Consider the following 19,268-nt stretch of genomic DNA (forward strand, 5'->3'; position numbering starts at 1 on the left):
ATCTCTCAGATAACGTGGCAGCCGAAGTTCCCCTCACAATTTTCTTTTTCACCATAGTTGAAGAGCAAATCTTGTAAATTCACGATGGAGAGAATAATGAGATGTCGCCTATCGTGGTTCTGGTACTTTGCTCTCAGCGAATTTGACAACGAGTTACGTGATTTTAGCTCCAGTATGGCCAGATTACCATTTTCGTAACTTGATTTAGCATTTTTTTGTTTGTTATTTAGTCTCGGAGTTTTAGTTCTTTCTTCATGACATTTTTCTAGCTGTTCTTATTAAAATTTAATGTTTATAATTTTGTAATTTTGTAAAATATACATTTTTTAAAAATTATTTAAATAATTCACTCAGTTTTATTTAGCTTTACTTTTTTTTAACATCTGGTGGCATTGCCCGCGATTGCCGATGTTGTTGGTGTTCTTCTGCTTTCGGCAGTCAAATCTCTCTCTCGCTATTGCAGTGTTGCCTAGCTTTGGATATAAAAACGCACTAAAATGCCCATTTAAAGAAAATAAAACACGAAATTTTTATTGTGTTACTTAAAGAACTTTGTACCTATGCGTGACAAATTGTCTTTAGAACGTGCGTGTTTTTTAATAAATGTGTTATGCTTATGTACAATTTAATTAATGAGTTTTTTTTGTTAAGCGACACTCTTTTGTTGAGGGAACGACTTTTTTGCTATATTTGAGGTTATGTAACTAGATAAGGTACTCTTTTTGTAAAAATGTCAGTTTGGTTTCTTTAGCATTTTCTGGTATTTTGTGGCTTATTTTTGCAATGAATACATCTCTTGATGACCTATGTCCCACTAAGGATTGATGGCCGGAAGAAACGATTACACCTCTATTGTTTTAATTCGCATTCAGTAAGTCCAAACGCCATTTAAAATGTGTAAAAAGGTTTTCAATCTTAAGAAGAGTTGAGAGAAGAAGATTTAATATTCTTGCATAACTTTAAATGGGGCCAAAAATTAATTTTCCACTTTCAAATTATCAAATTTTATAAAAGTAAAAAAATTGCATTAGCACTTAAATCTTCTCAGAGTGACCTTTTTTGTTTAATAACATAGTTTGTTTTTTAACTTAAAGTTTCGGTAGCTTTAAATTAAAAAAAAGAAACAAACACGAAACTTAAAATTTTTTGCATTTAGGGTATCAAAAAGCAATAAATTTATTGTGAAGAGCAAATGGTTGGCAACACTGCACAATTCGGCAAACGTGACGTCACGCACTCTTGATGGGCGCAATCTTCTTTCTATCATTCTTGTTGTAAATGCTGATTTACACAGGGAAACATTTCGAAGGGAAACATTTTGTTCGTCTGAAAAGGACGGTCGCGGAAGAGAGAGGGGATTTTGTCTCCCGTACTGGCGACACGCTTTGCGGTTCTTATTCGTATTTCCAATCTTAAAACAATTTTCGACATTTGCTTCATTCGTTTCCCTATTTTGTGGGAGAAAGTTCTGAGTTTTGTGTTAGTTTTCAATCAAACGAAAGAAATCAACGATGACAAACATGAGAACGCTGCTTGGAGAAAAGAGGGATTAATTTTGCTGGTAAAGTTGGTATAATTTAAAAAACTTGTGGGGCATGTTTATGTTGAACTCTAATTTTTTATTATTATATATTATATCCGAACCAGAAGATGATAAAGTAGTAAACGTCAAAACGTTGCCGAGAACAATTTTGCCCTTATGACCGCGAATGAAACATGAAAGAAAAGTGTCCAGTGTCTCTCTTCGGCATTAAGTCTATCATTCTTGAAATTATGTTGCCGAGTAATCGGTGACATGGTAGCCGATAGTCGCTCAATTTCGTTATTCACCATAGCTGAAGGCCAAACCTGGTAATCTACCATCATTTTACAGATTTCACACCAGGAATATTCACACAAATTTCGTTACTTTGGCGGTTTTTTATTTGGCGGTTTGATAAAAGTAATTTTCTATGTGAACAACCTGTTTTACTTATTTCTGTTAGCTTGATAATACTCCTGCGCATCAGCTAAATTGAGAATTAGCTTCGTTTCATCTACTGGAAGAAAGTATGCTTGAAATATATATTTGTATACTAACCTACATTTTTTTTATACACATAATATGAAAATTTTGACTATAATATAAGTTATATATAAATTTTTTACTATAAAAATTCTTCGCGCCGAATCATCATATGCCGATTGTCTGCACAGCTGAACAGCTGATTGTCAGCTGATGCCAACTACCGTTAAAATTATCAAGCTTTCGACTGCGGCGTTTTCCTACTTGGCGCTTCGTTACTTCTCGCTTAGCCGCTTTCATTGGATTTACTAAAATAAAATAACCTAAAACTAACAAGTAATGAAGCAAAGAGCTCGGTGTGAAGACTCTTATCGATTCGATCCAAACTACTCGATTATTTGAGAAAAAATATTTCTCTAAGCGACAGTCGAACAGTGAAAGAATTTGTAAGCCAATCGCCTAGAAGCATATTTTATCTAATTAACAATTCTTTTTGGCAACACTGAGAAACTTTAAGCTTGAAAACCAAAATGCGTATACAGGAATTTTAGTGTGAAAATTACAATTTTTTTTAAATAAAGTAAAAGCTGTGCGTATGTGTCTTATGATACCACTTCTGTAAATAGTTATTATACATATTTTCAATCAATATTTAGACGGTGGTTTTTAATTGGGATTTTGAGATTTTATCTACATATCTTCCCACCTAACATCAGGTACTCGGCGAGTAGGATAACATAGCTTTATTTATCATGTGCCCATGACACTCTTTCGCAGGTACGTTGCCATATTCACAAGCAGATATCAAAACGCAGTTCAAAAACCAAGTCACCCAGTCAGAGGAGTAAACAGTCCAAAAATCCATGCCAAGTTGCGTTTTCGCAGATATTTTCCAAGAGCATATGTAATATGTACATATACCACAGACAAATTGCAGGCATAAGCAGACTACAGAACACAAAACTATCAAAATCGTGAGGAGTGCACAAAGGATCCCCCACTGCAAAAAAATATTTACCGGACCAGACGATACCTGTTTTCTTTTTTGGACTACCCTTTCCTTTACCTGGAATTTAATCATTGATCCCTGCGTTGCTAGTTGCTGTATTCTGCCACCTGAATATGCTGGGGTGAGACTTAGCTGAAATGACTGGTGAGCTAATGGTGTGACTGTCTCTGTTCTGTTAAAAGCAAGGCAGGCCTTGGAGTACTTTCCGAACCCGAAGCCATTGTTTGGTGGGGTAGATGCGGTCGAGGTGGCTCCCGCCTTTGCATCCGGTTTAGCTCTGAACGCATGCCTCATAAGGACCTCCCTGTCTTGGCATAGATAACCATTGACGATTTTTATTAATTGTCAATAATAAAAATTTAAAAAGTTGTATCTTCGAACTAACGTTTAAAAAAGTAGGCACGCGCTAAAACATAAAAGAATTAATCCATCTTTAATTTGAAGTTTCATGAAATAAAATTGTCAGAAATGGCCGAAATGTGCTGAAGTATCTAGGAAGACTTGAGGGATCTCGTTAACCTCGTACACGTTTGTACACGCATATATTATTATGAGGGGATTTAGCTCTGCGACTTGAAAGATCCATTGTGCCTCCTTCGTGGATTCAGTGTATTTTTCTGAAGCCAACGTCCTCAAGAAATTTTTGTATTTAACCAATTTTATTCAGTTTTGTTTCTTTCTCTGATAAAATTTGCTTGTGAGGAAAGACATGTACCTTTTCCTGAGCCGCAATATGGGTCCGGAGCTATAAATAGGGAGGCTATACCTTTCCTGGTCAAACTTTGTTTTCAGGGCAAGTCATCTCTCTTCAAAAAAGAGGTGCTTAAGGGTTATTTTTGATACTAAGCTATACTGAAGGATTTATTACGAGAAACGCAAAGTTATAATCTGCATTTTTGCAGATTTAGCAAAGCGCGCCAGTTGGACACTTCCAGTGAAGCCATATCCTTCTTCATCTGATCTTTCCAACTGATTTACCTGATTTTTCCCCTTTATCTGCCGCCACAATCTGGTACAATGGAGCCGCTGGATCTTTATTATTTGCACTATGCCATCGTAAAGCTCGCAGCACATAGGTCCATAGTCTGTGACACTCGCCGTCACCAAAGTGCAAAGGTTCAAAAATCTTTCTTTAAAGCGCTCTAAGATCCACCTTCTCTCCATTGGATTCAAGGCAGAAAATTCTGTAGCCTTGGCGCAGGGCAGAATTAATCCAACATTATTACGGAAAAGAAAACACGGTAAGATATTTTTACGTACATCCGGTCACCCTATGATTTACATTTACATATAGTAGAAAATGCATAGATACAGAAGATACTGTGTATTCAATATTTTTCCTGAAAATTTTTTTTTTCTCCACAGTACCATAAAATAAAGCGCTGTGCACTTCCAGAGCTTCAAGGTTAGTTAAAGTCCTGACCGTATCGTCAATTTAATGTGTGTATGTGTGTAGTTATTTCCTGGCCTGACCTGGCGATGGCTCGAAGCTGGCTGGCTGGCTGCTTGCCTGGCGCATCCGTTTCCGTTTCGGTCGTTTCTTTTTCCACCTACTGCCGGCGGAGTGCGCACCTTCAATTGCTTCCAATGACTGCTGCACATTGCTGCCGCTGCTGCTACAAGCCATTGTTCTCGCTTGGCACGGCTCGCCATGCCCCGTTTGCCGATTTCAGTTACTCACCGTTCATTTGTGTTTCATTTTGTTGTTTTTGTTCTTTTTTATTATTTTTTATATCCGCTGCTTACCCATTTCCTTTTCGCCCATTTTCCTACTGATTTGTAGTCTGATTTATATGTATACGAGTGAGTACCTATACAATTTTATTTGTATTTGGACCGGCACCGAACGTCCGGCCGCCAAAGGCTAAAATACAAAACTAGCAGAGCACTGAAGCAGTCAATGGTATGAGCTGATCATTGCAACTCGCCTTCTGATTTCATTCTATTTATTTTCTTTTTCATTATTTTCTTTTGATTTTCGCTTTTATTTTGTTTGCATTTTGTCAGCTTTGTTTTCAATTTAAAGTCGTTTTTCTTGATTGGATTTATTTTTATATTGCATTTTCTTTCCCTTTTACGTACGCCTGCTTATTTTGCCAGGGCTTATTTTGGATTTATTGGCGTATTCTTCCGACGCAGTTTCCATTTCATTTGGTTCACACATCTTTTACGCTCACACCAACACCAGTACACAGTGTCCTCCACGTTTTGGGGCTTCCTTTCCTTTATCAATTTTTTAGGTTGCATATCAAAGATTCCTCCTGTTGTTCCTCTTTTCCCGCTTCGCTTACTGCGTTGACGCCTTCTTTCTCGCACCCACATGGGGGAATATCGCTTCTGCTTTGATTGTTAGCTGGTTAAATTGTGTCATTAGCTGCATTGTCTCCGTTTTCTTTACTATTGTCCCTTCCTGGTACAAATGTAGTTGTTGGGGATTTTTATTTTGCTCTTTGTTGTTTTTTTTTCTTTGCTAGCTCTGCTCAACCCAATGGTTGTATATGCTATTGTTGTTGGTAAATAGCGGAAACGCATAAAAAAAGATAAAAGCGTTCGAAAGGATCTACTTAGATAGAAAAAATGGGCTGTGTATGTGGGAAAATGTTTATGGTGGCTGCAACAATGACTACTGCCACGCTATAAAATGTCCAATTTGCATAGTTTAGAGCATTTGGCTGTTTCCACACATTGTGTGTGTGTGAGTGTGTAATGTGCGCATGCAAGCGCAGAGTGGGAGCTTAAAAGGATGCATGTGTGCTTACCCACCAATTTATTTCACTGGCTTCAAATACCTATATGTATTCACGTACGGCTCGCTGTGTATGTATGTATGTCTTCATTTACTTATTGAAAGTGAATTGTTCCCGGAAAACAATGCAGAGAAGCCACAAGCTCTTCAGATTGCTTCTTTTTCTTTTTTTGTTTTTGTTGTACCCTTTGGTTTCGTCTTTTATTTTGCTTCTATTACAGTGCTTGCTCTAGTTGCCTACAAACACATATGCATAATTGATTTGCGCAACAAATGAAAGTGTAAGTGTTGGAAAACTTGACAATAAGTGGCCAATCGAAAAAAACACAAATGAATATTTATTGTTAAGCACTGGCAGCTATTCTCATACGTTTATAAGCTTCCCTTTATTTTTTTTTAAGTGAAATTTTACCGTATTGCGTGAACCAAACAACTCTTTTGGTTATCATTGACTAATATGAAGTATGTATGTAAGTACTACTATCATCTGAGGTTTAACCTGCAAAATTGTTTTATAAAAAATTAATCATTTGCAATTGCTAAGGTATGGCACGAAGGCCTGTTATACAAGCTTAAAATGAGCTGACCGCATAATTACTATATACGTCTAATATCATACCCGAGTGGTAGGTATTTTTCTAGCAAAATAAACGGTGAAACTACCAATCTCCACTTATTAAAGCAATGCAGGTTCAAGGTGTTGTTGGCGTAAGCCAATGATATTCATATCATCGGTATTAACAACCGCGCTGTTAGTTTTGCCTTCTCCAAACTGGATAAAGAAGCAAAGCGAATGGGTCTGGTTGTGAATGAGGACAAAACGAAGTACCTCCTGTCTTCAAACAAACAGTTGGCGCACTCGCGTAGCGGCACCCACGCCACTGTTGACAGCTATGATTTCGAGGTTTATTTAGAAACCAGCATTAACACCGATAACAATGTCAGCCTTAGAATACAACGGAGAATATCTTATAGCAACAAGTGCTACTTTGGACTAAGTAAGCAATTGAGTAGTCGGGGACTTGACTCGTTCGAACAAAAGTAGCACTAAAAGGTTCTCATAATGCTCGTCCTAACGCATGACGCAGAAGCGTGGACGATGACAACATCCGATGAGGCGTCCCTTGGAGTGTTTGAAAGAAAGATTCTATTGAAGATTTTTGGACCTTTCTACGTTGGCAACGGCGAATATTGCAGGCTATGGAACGATAAGCTGTATGAGGTTTATGGCAACATAGACACAGTGCTTCGTTGGCTGGGTCATGTCGTCCGGATACAAATACTCCGGCTCTGAAAGTATTCGATGCGGTACCAGCTGGTGGTAGCAGAGGAAGAGGAAGACCTCCTCTGCGTTGGAAATATCAGGTGTGGAAGGACTTGGCTTCACTTCGGTTAGCACGAGAAAGACACAACTAGGGCGCTTTGTTAAACTCGGTCAAAATCGCGTAAGCGGTTGTCGCGCCAATCAAGAAGAAGAAGATGGTGTATCACAAGGAAGTCTCCTAGCACCCGTTTTTTACACTTTGCTTACAGTTGATCTACCCTTAAGCAAGTGCACATATCTATGCACTTATGCAGTTGTTAGGGTTAATATCCAAAAGTGCCATGCCTCAATTACTTCTTACTACTCACAAGAAACCCTCAACAGTGCAAGTTTCTGGTCGAAAACCTGGCATTTAAAAGCTTGCAGACCACTTTCATGCTTCGCCCCGGCTTTTGGCCTGCCGTATCTCTAAGCAACGCTTTAATATTTCAGACAGATAACGTCAAATGTTTAGATGTTCTGCAGCGAAACACCAGTCATACAGATACATGTCAGCGATACAGATGCATACGGCATACACCGCGTTAAATAACTACAAGACAGGGACTTTGAAAACTTATTTGCTTCTCACATCCAATTTTACTGCATTTCTTATAAAAATATACCTCCTTCGCTTACAAAAATCGAATGAATACAAAAATTAAAAAAAAAAAAAATTAACAAATTCTCAATGAAATTCTACGCTTTTTAATCGGAATTTTTTTCTATCTTATTTCGAATATGCAGTTATATAGCCCACTGAATTTTGAAACAACAGATTTTGCTTCAATTTTTAGCAATTATTTTTGTGTTGGTTCTCTTTTTTCAGGTTAAAAAAAAACATGTCGAGCATTCGTTATATGGCGAAAATACCCAAAGCTGCCGCAAAAAAAATTTCAAAAATCAAAACTATTTCTGAGCACTCCTAGTTGGCACTTTATTATACAAAAATAGAATCTACCATAGAAGTGATTACCCAAAATATTTAAAAGTTAATCAGAAACCTAATTCTGATTAAAAAGTGTGAAATTTTTATTTAATTAAAATTTTTTTTTTAATTTTTCAAAATCCAAAATTTTAATCTTGTATGAAACATGGATTTATATAGGTTTTGTAAAAACAATTATTCAAACAGTAACTGAATAGCTTTGTGTTGTGGTTCTGGAGCGCTGCATCTGGCACACCGATAACGCACCGGCCCATTTCTCGTTCATTGTAGAAAACAACCAGCTAATACTTCCTGCTCTATCAACCTATAAGCTCTCTGATGTTTGTATTATAGGAGAAAATATTGCATGGGAGCCACAGAATTTCACCCTTATTTTTATTTTTATGTTTTTACAATATTTTATTTTTTTTTTGTTTTAACCAACAAACTACCTCTCTGTGGTCCACAATGTACCATCCCTACACTCACCAATTATAAAGTTATCAATATTCCAAGCACTCTTCCGGAATAAAAAGCTGCACAGTGATTACTAATAATAATCTCTCAATAGACGGGGAGACAACTGCCATGAGAAAATAAGTGGCAACAGTCCAACCCTATATTTAAACCTACACTGAAATGTGTCATAAACTATGTTCATTCTTTAATCCTTCTAAAAACCGCTAAAACATTGTTTTATATAACTTGGTTATTTGATAGCCGATTTTCAAAACAAATATGCCTTTATTCCAGCCTTGAAGAGTTTTGTATTTCATTCTAGCATTCTTTTGTGTTCTCGGTGTTGTTTTTATAGAGTTGGGTCAGTTATCCATAGTTTTGCGCATCAAAAACATCTTTTTTGTTTCATCAAGCTCAAGTGCTTAAAAATCCATTTGCTTTCAATTCGTTTTACTAAATTCATAAACCAATAATTTTCAACAAATAGATCGTTAACTGTGCCGAAATCATCTCAACATAAACCTTAAATACAGGGGTGAACTTTTATATGTGTTTTTTTCAATCCAGTCTCTAATCACCGTTTTTATTTTCAATAAGTTTGCAAAGAGTAATTCCAAGTAAAATCCAAGTAAACTCTAATTTCTTTTTTGTTTTTCATTAAAGTTCTTTATCTCATTTTATTGTTCGAAACTTATATGGTTTATTGTGTTTTGTGTGTATTTTTTTTTTCAAACTAAAAATGATGATTTATTTTACAAAAATATGTTTACCTATCAGTACTAGGGAACGAGTATTGGCACACTAAATATAAAATAAATAAATACCCACACCTTATTAATGCCAGAAGCCCCAAAAACAAAACTTCTTTGAATACTATAACTATAGCATTGTGGAGCAGTAATCTCCAGGAAAAGCTATCATCAAGAAAAAGGAAGGTCAAACGACCAGCTTCCATGCTCATGGCAGGTATGAAAAGAGCTACAGTCACCAAGTGCTGAATATTATTACTCCCAAAAGGTCTATATGCATAAGATTGATTGAAGCAATGAAATAAACAATTGGACTTTAACCGAATCAATTGGCCAGCTTATGGACTACCAACTACCGACGGCCAACCCTCCCGTCGGATGTCAAATTAACGATGGGTGTGTAGAGAGAGGAAAAGGCTAGATGATAGGTTTAATCGCAGTACACAAGTATATTCGAATTACTGTCCTGTTTTCGCCTTCATAATCACTGAAGCGTATTTTCAGTTAAGCTGCTGAGAGATTCCATGTCAAGTGATCCAAACTACATACATAGACATCAAATGAGAGTATAAATTTCTGTGCTGATTTATTAAATGAATAAAGCTAATAGTCACATTTATACCGGCATCTGAATAAAAAAAACATAAGAGTATATCTTTTCCCAGAGATCAAACGAAAAGTATTTTAAAATAAGGATTTTAGAACAAAAGGCGTCAAATAAAAATATAAAATGTCAAAACCAAATTTAGTATGATAGTTGCTTTGCTCTGAATTACTGCAGGTCCTCTTTTTGGCAAATTTCGAATAAAGTTTCCTAAAACATCCGATGGAAAGCCCATTGGCTTCTTATCTCTGAGAACAATGACTTCAAATATGTGCGGCTGCTTTTTGGTATCTTGGAGACCCAGCCCGATTTAAATATGGCATTTGAGCTGACCAGTTCAGTTTTCCTGTAGCGTTTGTTTTTCTCAAAATAGCCAGTATCAAGGCGGGACGTGTGTTTGGACGCACGCATTTTTTCAGCGCTTGTTGCCAAATTATCGCTGAGAACGTCCACATAAGTAGCTGCCATCATTTTTCCATCAATTTTCACCAAATTACCCACACCAAATTTTGAAAACAACACCAAACCATAAGAGACCCGAGCCGCCATGCTTTACCGTTGATTGCACGCACGTTGGACATGGTCTGACATTTTTTTGAAACCCTATCTATATTATTAGTAGGCTTGATCGCAATAAGAAGTAAACTGAAAATACTTTAATAAAGATTTATTAAAATTTAGAGTTTTGGTATGAAGTATTTTTAAAGTCAAATATCTGGGGTTCTTTTTAATATTTTTATACTTTGTTTTATTATGTTTTTTTTTTTTAATTGTTGGGAAAAAACCTTTTTCTGTAATTTTTAGAAACATCCCTTTTAGAAAATTTTCTTATTTTTTCATGCCTAGTTTGGCGCAAGTTTCAAAATGTGACTCCACTAACTTTTCGAGTTTTATTCAAATACGCACGGCGAATCAGTGAATCTGTTAATTCTGAGTCAAAGAATCTATTTACATTTTTACTGACAGTTAGCCGTTATTTTTGTGAAAAACGTTGCTGTCAAGTGCCACTGATCGTTAACCTTCATAACTAAGACATTTCGCGCGCACATAATCTAGATTTCAAATCATTCCTATATTTTATTGAAAATATTTCCAAGATTTTCAAGCCAATTCATATGTTGCTACCACCTCTTGCTCGAAGACCTTTTGGATGCCACAAGGGGTTATAATTACAACAAATTCGCAGTCGGAATGAGTTTTGTCAGGTTTTTAATGTTCATCGCATTCAGATCTTCACGTTCTTTAAAGCGGTTCAGTGCTTCGCTTAAATAGTGCTTGTCAATGGTAATACAGGCCCCGAGATTATTATACAGCAAACAATTTTCATTCAAATATTTAATCAGAATTTAAAAAAGTCGGGTACGCACGTCTTTAGGCCATTACATTCTAATGAATAAATTTTAAAGTCTCTTAAAAATTTCCCTGATTTTTGATAATTTTTTCCCCTGACGATTCGTGCATTCCTTGTATGGAGAAAATGCGCACAACCTTTAGGAGAAAAAATTATAAAAAATCAAGAAGAATTTGATGCATATTTTCGGTTTATTATATTAAAATTTACTGGTCTAACAAACAGCGTACCGGAGTCTTTTGAGAAAATTCTGAAAAACATTTTAAAATTTGGTGAAAAATTGTGGACGTAAATCTTGTGCGACAGAATCTCGTTAACAACAAGTTCTACCTTTACTCTTTCACGGCTATATACAGTCTGCGCTTTTCAGAAACCTTATAGGGTTGTTTACGTGTACACCAGCCAGCTCTTCAAAGTTTTCAAAAGGTTAACATCGTCGCCTTCTACAGGGCAGGGCACTTACAAAGGAAGTTTATGATAGTTTTCTCTTTCTCCGGTTTGTAAGTGATACATTTTGGCTGCCTGCTCACCTATGGGTCAGAACACTGTCACTGTCCCGAGTCAGCAGGCATCCCTTCGTTTCAAATTTGTTAATATTGACATGTGTTTGTGGTTATAGATGGACCATCACATGCTGCTGGCTTTGCATATTTTCTGATCTCTCCATCGATAATTCGCGATTCGTAGATATTTTGAGCTGATTGAATTCTTGATTGCACCCAGTATTCGGTATTCACACCAATTCTGGAAGAATGTTAATCATGGTAGATCGCCTCTTGCCAGTGCCTTGATGTTCTGATGTCGTGGGATCCAAATTAAGGTAACGTCTTGGTTTACACTCAATTTAGATGTTGTTTTAGCCGAATCCAGTGCCTGAGAAGAATAGCGATATTGCCCTTAAAAGAGAAGTCTGCGATTAGTGGCTTTCAAACTTCTCCTATTTCCAATACTTCCACCTGAAGACATTGCAATTATTAAGGCCCTCGTCTTATTTTAAATGGTACTTTTGTCTGTTTCTTTAAAAGCGTGTAAAACGGAAACATAAAGAGTTTTTGTATTTTTGTTTTCAGTATTTGAACCGATTTTGATGAAATAAAATTTAAACTACGTAGAAATGATGTCGTTATGGCGTGAACTACAAGTATTTGGGAAAAAAAAACGTTTAATATTTTTTTCAGACCTTTAAAGTCAAAAAAAGAAATCAAAAAACTGTTTTTCATCTTTGAACGTCCGCCATTTTGTTCATATTTGTTTTTGAGATCGCAGTTCACACGATAACGGCATTCATACTGAACAAGAACCTTTTTGTGTTTTTGATTTCAGACATCTGTGAGTGCGGAATCCGTGTCGCCAGCGAGGACTGACAACTTTTTGAACAAACCTCGTATCCAAAAAAATTTCGACTTTTTAACAATGAATCAATTAATAAAATACTGAATACAAAAATAAAAAGTCGTGTTACACGCTTTAAAAAACACACAAAAATTACCATTTTAAATGAGAAGAAGGCCTTAAGAAGACTCACAGAATTTCCAGTTCTAAGTCTACGAAAATATATACCTGCTTCAACATCACAATGCATTTTTGAACCATTTGCGTTGACTGTAGTGTTGAAGTTGTTTATCGAATGTCCAATAGTCCGTTCCTCGCTAGATGGAAAGAGAGTGGCAAAATTCCTATTGAATGTCCCCGTGGGGACGATGTAATCAGTCCTCTGCGAGGTTGACTGAGGTTTTGGTCATTATAGGCTGGCATGACCATACGTTTTTTCCATCCAGCGACCTGCTTCGTTTAATATAAATGCACTCCTTGTTGGCATCTTCTTGATATGGAGATCTTTCGGAATGCTTTAACATATGTCAGTGCATTAAGAGCCTCCCTAGGACGTGATCTACTTGCACCGGCCGTTGTTTTACAGGCTGATCTTTGTATTCAGCCAAGTAGTTTGATATTGCAATCTTTTCCACGAGCTTTCCAGCTTGGTATGGTAACACATGGCCTGAAAAGTCCCGAGCCTAATAAAGAAAACACGTTTTTTCTTTGTTCAAAATAAGCTCTATGCATGAATGTAGTTTCCATTTATGTTTATATAATATAATTTTTTTTTTTATTTAAAAAAATTAATTCATTTAAAAAATATATAAAAGGACCTTTTCATGACAGAAATACACTCGGAAGTTTACTATTTCGTGCGACCGCTATTAGAAAAAAAGAGTGCGTGCAGCGTAGTAAACATAACAGAAGTGAAACTTTGAAGGCAGACAAAGAAAGATGGAGAGACCCGAGAGAGAATGAGAGAGAGAATGAATATATATATAAATAAATGCACAACATTTGCACAGAATACAAATAGACAAAATTTACAAAAAACGGAGAAAGGTCGAACGGTGTAGGTAAACGCCGGACACAAAGCGTGGAAACAACGCGCAATACTTCGCACAAACGCAGCGATTCGCAGTAACGGCACAAATTACCGCAAGGCAATACCAATAAATCCGACGCCGGATTGGATAGCACTTTATAGTACGCACAAGCACTAGCCAGGAAACGGAAATAAGCGCCAAAAAGTAGGCACAAAAACAAAAGGCAAAAAAATCGCCACCAAAAAACGTCCCAAACAGTAGGCACTAAGGAAATATAACGCCAAAAAGTAGACACCAAACATACATTTCCTACAAGTTTGCACCAAGAAACAAGCGCCAAAAAGTAGGCAGTGTTATTTCTCACTAAAATTAGTATTCACAGAGAAAAACTCAGAAAAAATAGCCTAAACTGTATCTAAGATATACAGGGTTGCCCATATTCGTCGGTCCCATCTGGCAACCCTGTATTTTTTGACAAAGACGTCAGATCGCTAAATAACATACTGCGTTGGAAGCGTCAGTCCAAGCAAATTTTTACAGTACATGGCACGCGAGCGCTCGCAAATTGTTGAAATCTACATTCAATAAGAGAAGTCAATTGTGAAAACTCAACGTGCGTATAAAAAATTAAATAATGTGAAAAGTGCGCCTTCTAAGAACACCATTAAACGTTTGTACGAAAGGTTTTCGACTGGTGATGCTCTTTCTAATCCAAAGAGGCCAAATCAAAACCTACCAAGGCGATCGGATGTGAATATTGCTCTTGTACGGGCCTGTGTTGAGACGTCGCCAAGGACATCCCAAAATCGCCATTCTCAGCAGTTGGGCATTGCTCGGACCACTTTACAATGAATTATCCGCATTGATTTGCATTTTTTCCCGTATAAAATTCAATTGACGCAAAGATTGTTGCCGGCGGACAAGCCTCGTCGATTGAAATGGGCCCAAAGAGTCATCGAAATCCATCGGGTCTGTCGACTATGGGCAACCCAGTATATAAGATATAGCTCTCCCTCTCCTTTTCCTCTACCTTATAACTTTTTTCCCTCTCGCGGAACGAAAATACCCAAAACGTTGCATGGCCTTGAAATTTTACTCTCCTTTCTCGACTTCAAAAACTTTTTGTATCATTTTGTTGTTTTATGCATGGAAACTCGGACCTACGCACTTCCGAAAGGTAGTCACGCATCAAGCTATTCGACTGTGGCGGCAGCCGTTTGTTACTATGTAATAGACAAAATTGCAATAAACTACTACCACCACAAGCATCAAAGCATTGCAGATTTTTACCCCAAAGTATTTTACATTAAAGAGTGATACATATCCTGATCATTTTCATGACACACTGCACTTTAAAACACATACGCTCTTGTGACTGTAACTTCATAGATACTTCTACTTCAACAATTTTTCGCCACTCTGACATTTTTGTTAGTCATCGATGTTCTAAGCACCACTTAAACTGTGCAAAACTTTACTACAATATTGATGGAGTGCACATTTGCGGCTGCACTAAAACCCAGTGGTCGCTATGTAACACCTCCCGGATGTGTATGTATGTAGAGTGCGGCATATGGCAACTAGTATGAAGGGCAAATTTATGGTTTACTTTCAACACCAGCATGCACAGATCGCACATACACACAGTGGCACTATTTGTAAACATGCGGTGGTGTTTGTGAGTGAGTACTTAAAATTAGAAGCATGCCAGCATACATACATACAAATGTACACCAGCGCGTTGCTCTGCAGGAGTAGTTGTCAAAGTAGGGAGTTTAATTTATTGATGGAGTGAAGAGGTGCTGGCTTTAAATATAACATAAAATGTGTACCGTTGTAAATCAAATTGTTCATGCTTACATCAAATTTCACTGCAAGTAGATGGCCGCAAGGCCGCAGTATCGACAGCAAAAATGCCAACTGATAGTAATGTTAACAATACCAGCAACAACAAATGCCAAGCGCTGCTAAGGCTACAGAAAGCGGCACATTACATTATGCGCGATGCCACGAAAACTTTCAGGTGGTTACATGCCACTTGAGACACATTTGCAACTTTCCTAACGACCTTTGCTACGATACGCAATTGATTATTGATTTTCCGACAGAAAACAAAAAGCAAACGAAGAAAAACAACACGAGCACCAGCACCAGCTTGGTGGAGAATAAGAGGAGAGGAGTTGCAGCGCTACTTTGTTACGATGGCCACCTTTTAGCAGCGATTGCCGTCGTTCATTGCCACTGCAATGTAATGCTCTTTGATTATCAATTACTTTATGATTACACATTTTATTTTTATGTTCGATATTCTTTGAACGTTAACGGTTTTTTCGCGATACTTGTGAAGTTTTTCTGATCATTTTTCTTTTCACCATTGCCAACATCATTAGCCGCACCATTGAGAATGGCAATAATAAGAACGCGAAAATGGCTAGTCAGAGCATTAAGTTGCTTCAGGCAACAAGAGCGCTTATACGAGTATTGTAATGAACATACATACATACATACATACATAAGTAGCAGCAACAACGGTAAATGGAAAAATCGTCCATTACATACATACTGCTGTTTACATCATCAAATCATCATAATATCGTCATTTTTTCCTTCACTTATTTTCAAATTTCGTTTTTCCATTTTCCATTTTTCCGTGTTCGCCTCTTTTTCTCAATTCTTACGTTCAGTTCGTTGGCATCAATGCACTTGTTAGTAGCTGTTGCTGTTATTGTTGTTGTTACTGTTGTTGTTGTTGTCGTTACTGTTGTTGTTGTTGTCGCTGTTCAATTCGCTATTCAGACTGTGTATAAAATCCATTGAGGATTGCGCTACAAATTGCTCTGAAGTGGTACGTTGGCGCCAAATATCCACTGGCCTGCAGCAATTTTCGTTCGTCCGAGTTCAATGCACAGCAAACAAGATTTGCCGATTTTTTTTGGTATCCACTTTTAGAATTTGTATTTTATTTGCCTTTTCTGTTTTTACTTTTTTTTTGGTTAAAGTAAAAAGCGCAGTTTTTGCACCAAACAGGTGGCCAGCTTAAATGCGATTTCTACATTTTTTTTTGCAGTTCTTCTTTTTTCAACTAAAGCGGTTGAAAATTTGGGTGCGTTATCGTGTAGTTCATGCAATTGGATTTCAAAATATTATTCAACCCTGCAAGAGCATCGCTATTTGAATCCTGCTACTGTGCTAAATCGGCATACGCGTTAGGCTTAGAATAGAACTCTAAAGGCTTTAGGCGCCGGGGACCATTCAAAACTGGCGATGCACCCTTCACGAAGAACACAAGCTAAATGAACAGCCATCGATAAAAAACAAAAAGCAGAAACCATTGATCTGGACACTATGTGCCTCATAATCTTCGCTTAGCCACACAATAATGATAATAATAATAATAGTGGACGACTTTGTTACCCAAAATGACTGGCATTAATTTTATACTGAAAATAATAGAGAAACTTAATGGCAAGTGTCACTTGCAAGCATTTCGTTCTATTGGTAAAATGAGACTAATAAAACAAAAAGTGTATGACTTTAATTTTAAATCAAATTAGTTATTTATTTCTTCTGGCCCTGGCCAGCGCTTTTTATCTCTAAATGGAATTGTTATTCATAATGGTTGCGCTTTTAAATAAATAAAAAATATTTAATCTACTTACATATACAGCCAAGCAATAAGTAATAAAACCTTCAATCTATTTTTATTCGGTGTTAACCTTAAAGGGGTTACAGCCATGAAATTTTGCCAGCAACATGCATTTGGCCTGCCGTTAAATGTTGATAGCAACATTGATTCTCAAATGAATGCCAACGTCAAGTTTAACATATAAGCATCTTACCAAAAGAAATTTCCAAGTTTTGCTAAAAAAAAGTGTTTTTATAAATTTTTTTCCTTAACAATAAATTTAATACAAAAAAAATTATGTTACGTTAAAATCTAGTGTCGTTCCTCGAAACATAGGGCGGAATATCCGTTCCTTAGGTATTTTGGTTTTATTGCTGGGCCACGAACCTTGCAATCCAAACCCCGTTTTACTTGTCATATCACAGCTCGGTATGCTTGCTTCAAGTATCAGGTCAGTCCATAAGTTCGTGCGTTTTTTAAAGGTGGTTTTAAAATCAATAAAAAAGATGTTTATAGTATTTATTAATCAATAATATATTTTCCTCCATTATTGACAATGTCTTCCCAATATTAAGGGAAATTGTTTATGCCCCGCTCAAAAAATTGTTTGTCCTAGGAGCCAAAATACGCTTCGATATCCCTTTTTATAGTTTCGTTTGAGGAGTAGTTCTTCTTACTCATATGGGATTGAAGTCCACGGAAAAGGTGATAGTCAAAAGGTGCAATATCCGGAGAGTATGGTGGATGCGGCATTAGCTCCCATCCGAGCTCGTTCAGCTTGCCTAATGTTTGCCTTGCGGTACGAGGTCTTGCGTTGACGTGGTGAAACAAAACTTTGCGTCTATTCACTAAAGGTGGTCGATTTTTTTTAAGTGTCTCATTCAGGTTCGATAGCTGATGGGAATAATATTCAGCAGTTATCGTCTGGTTTGTTTCCAGAAGTTCATAATAAACAATACCGGCCATACCCCACCAAATAGACAGGAGAATCTTCTTGGGTTGAAGGTCATCTCTAGGGGTCGGTTCTGGTGTTTCATCTTTATCTAACCATTGGCGTTTGCGAACAAGATTATTGGAAAGGACCCATTTTTCATCACCAGTAACGATACGGTTCAAAAAACTTTCATTTTCAAGCCGTTGAAGCAGCTGAGAAGACACATTCACTCTCTGCTGAAGGTTGGCGACGGAAAGTCTATGCGGAACCCATTTTCGTAGCTTTGAAACCTTTCCCAACTGAGCCAGGTGCCTGTGAACAGTTCCATGTGATGAGTTTAACCTCTGAGCTATCATATCGACTGTGAAATTTGGCAAATTTGTGTATGTAAAAATCGTACAAAAGTGAAATTATGGGTAAAATACGCACGAACTTTTGGACTGACCTAATACATACACCCGCTTTCGACCACATCTCACGTGATGAATCAGACGTCTAGGAAAGTTAGTTTTTTAACGTAGTTTACATCTCTAACCTGTGTGAACCGCAACTCACAAAATAAAAGAATATTTACTCATACTTTTTACGAAGACAATTCACTTAAATGCCATATCTTCGGAGTATTCGCGCTCAGGCACTTCACTCGTAAACGAACTGTCAGTTTTCGCTTAATTAAATAATTGTGAAAAAATATTGCTGGCATCTTGATGATGTCATATTGCGCGGTGTTTTCATGGCATGAACTCAGTATTGCTTCGCCATGAAATACATACGAAATTTTGTCTTTGATTTTCTAAAAAAAGTGCGGAATTAGTTAGTTGCCAACCCAATATAATTCTTGTTTCATGGCATAATGGTACTGATAAAAAAACCATGGGGAAGTTTTTTCTCATAAGCACGCATTTTTGAGGACGAAATATTTTTCCTACAAATTTTACTTTGGTTTTACTTTCACTAAAAAATTTCTAGGTTTAGCAACACAATTTCTTGTTAAAGGAGCCGATTTGGCACGAGAGAACGTGAAAGTTGTTTACTGAGCAAACCTCAATGCTTTATAAGGCATTTGTTATGGCTCACAAAAAGCAAAATCATTCGCAAATGAGGTTATTAATATTTATGTCAATCAGATGTCAGTACCTTAAAATTTGCTAGTCCATCAGAAATCATCAGGATTAGTAGGCAGAGTTCCAAA

This window comes from Anastrepha obliqua, chromosome 1 (genome assembly GCF_027943255.1).
Source record: "Anastrepha obliqua isolate idAnaObli1 chromosome 1, idAnaObli1_1.0, whole genome shotgun sequence".
NCBI classification, from domain to species: domain Eukaryota; kingdom Metazoa; phylum Arthropoda; class Insecta; order Diptera; family Tephritidae; genus Anastrepha; species Anastrepha obliqua.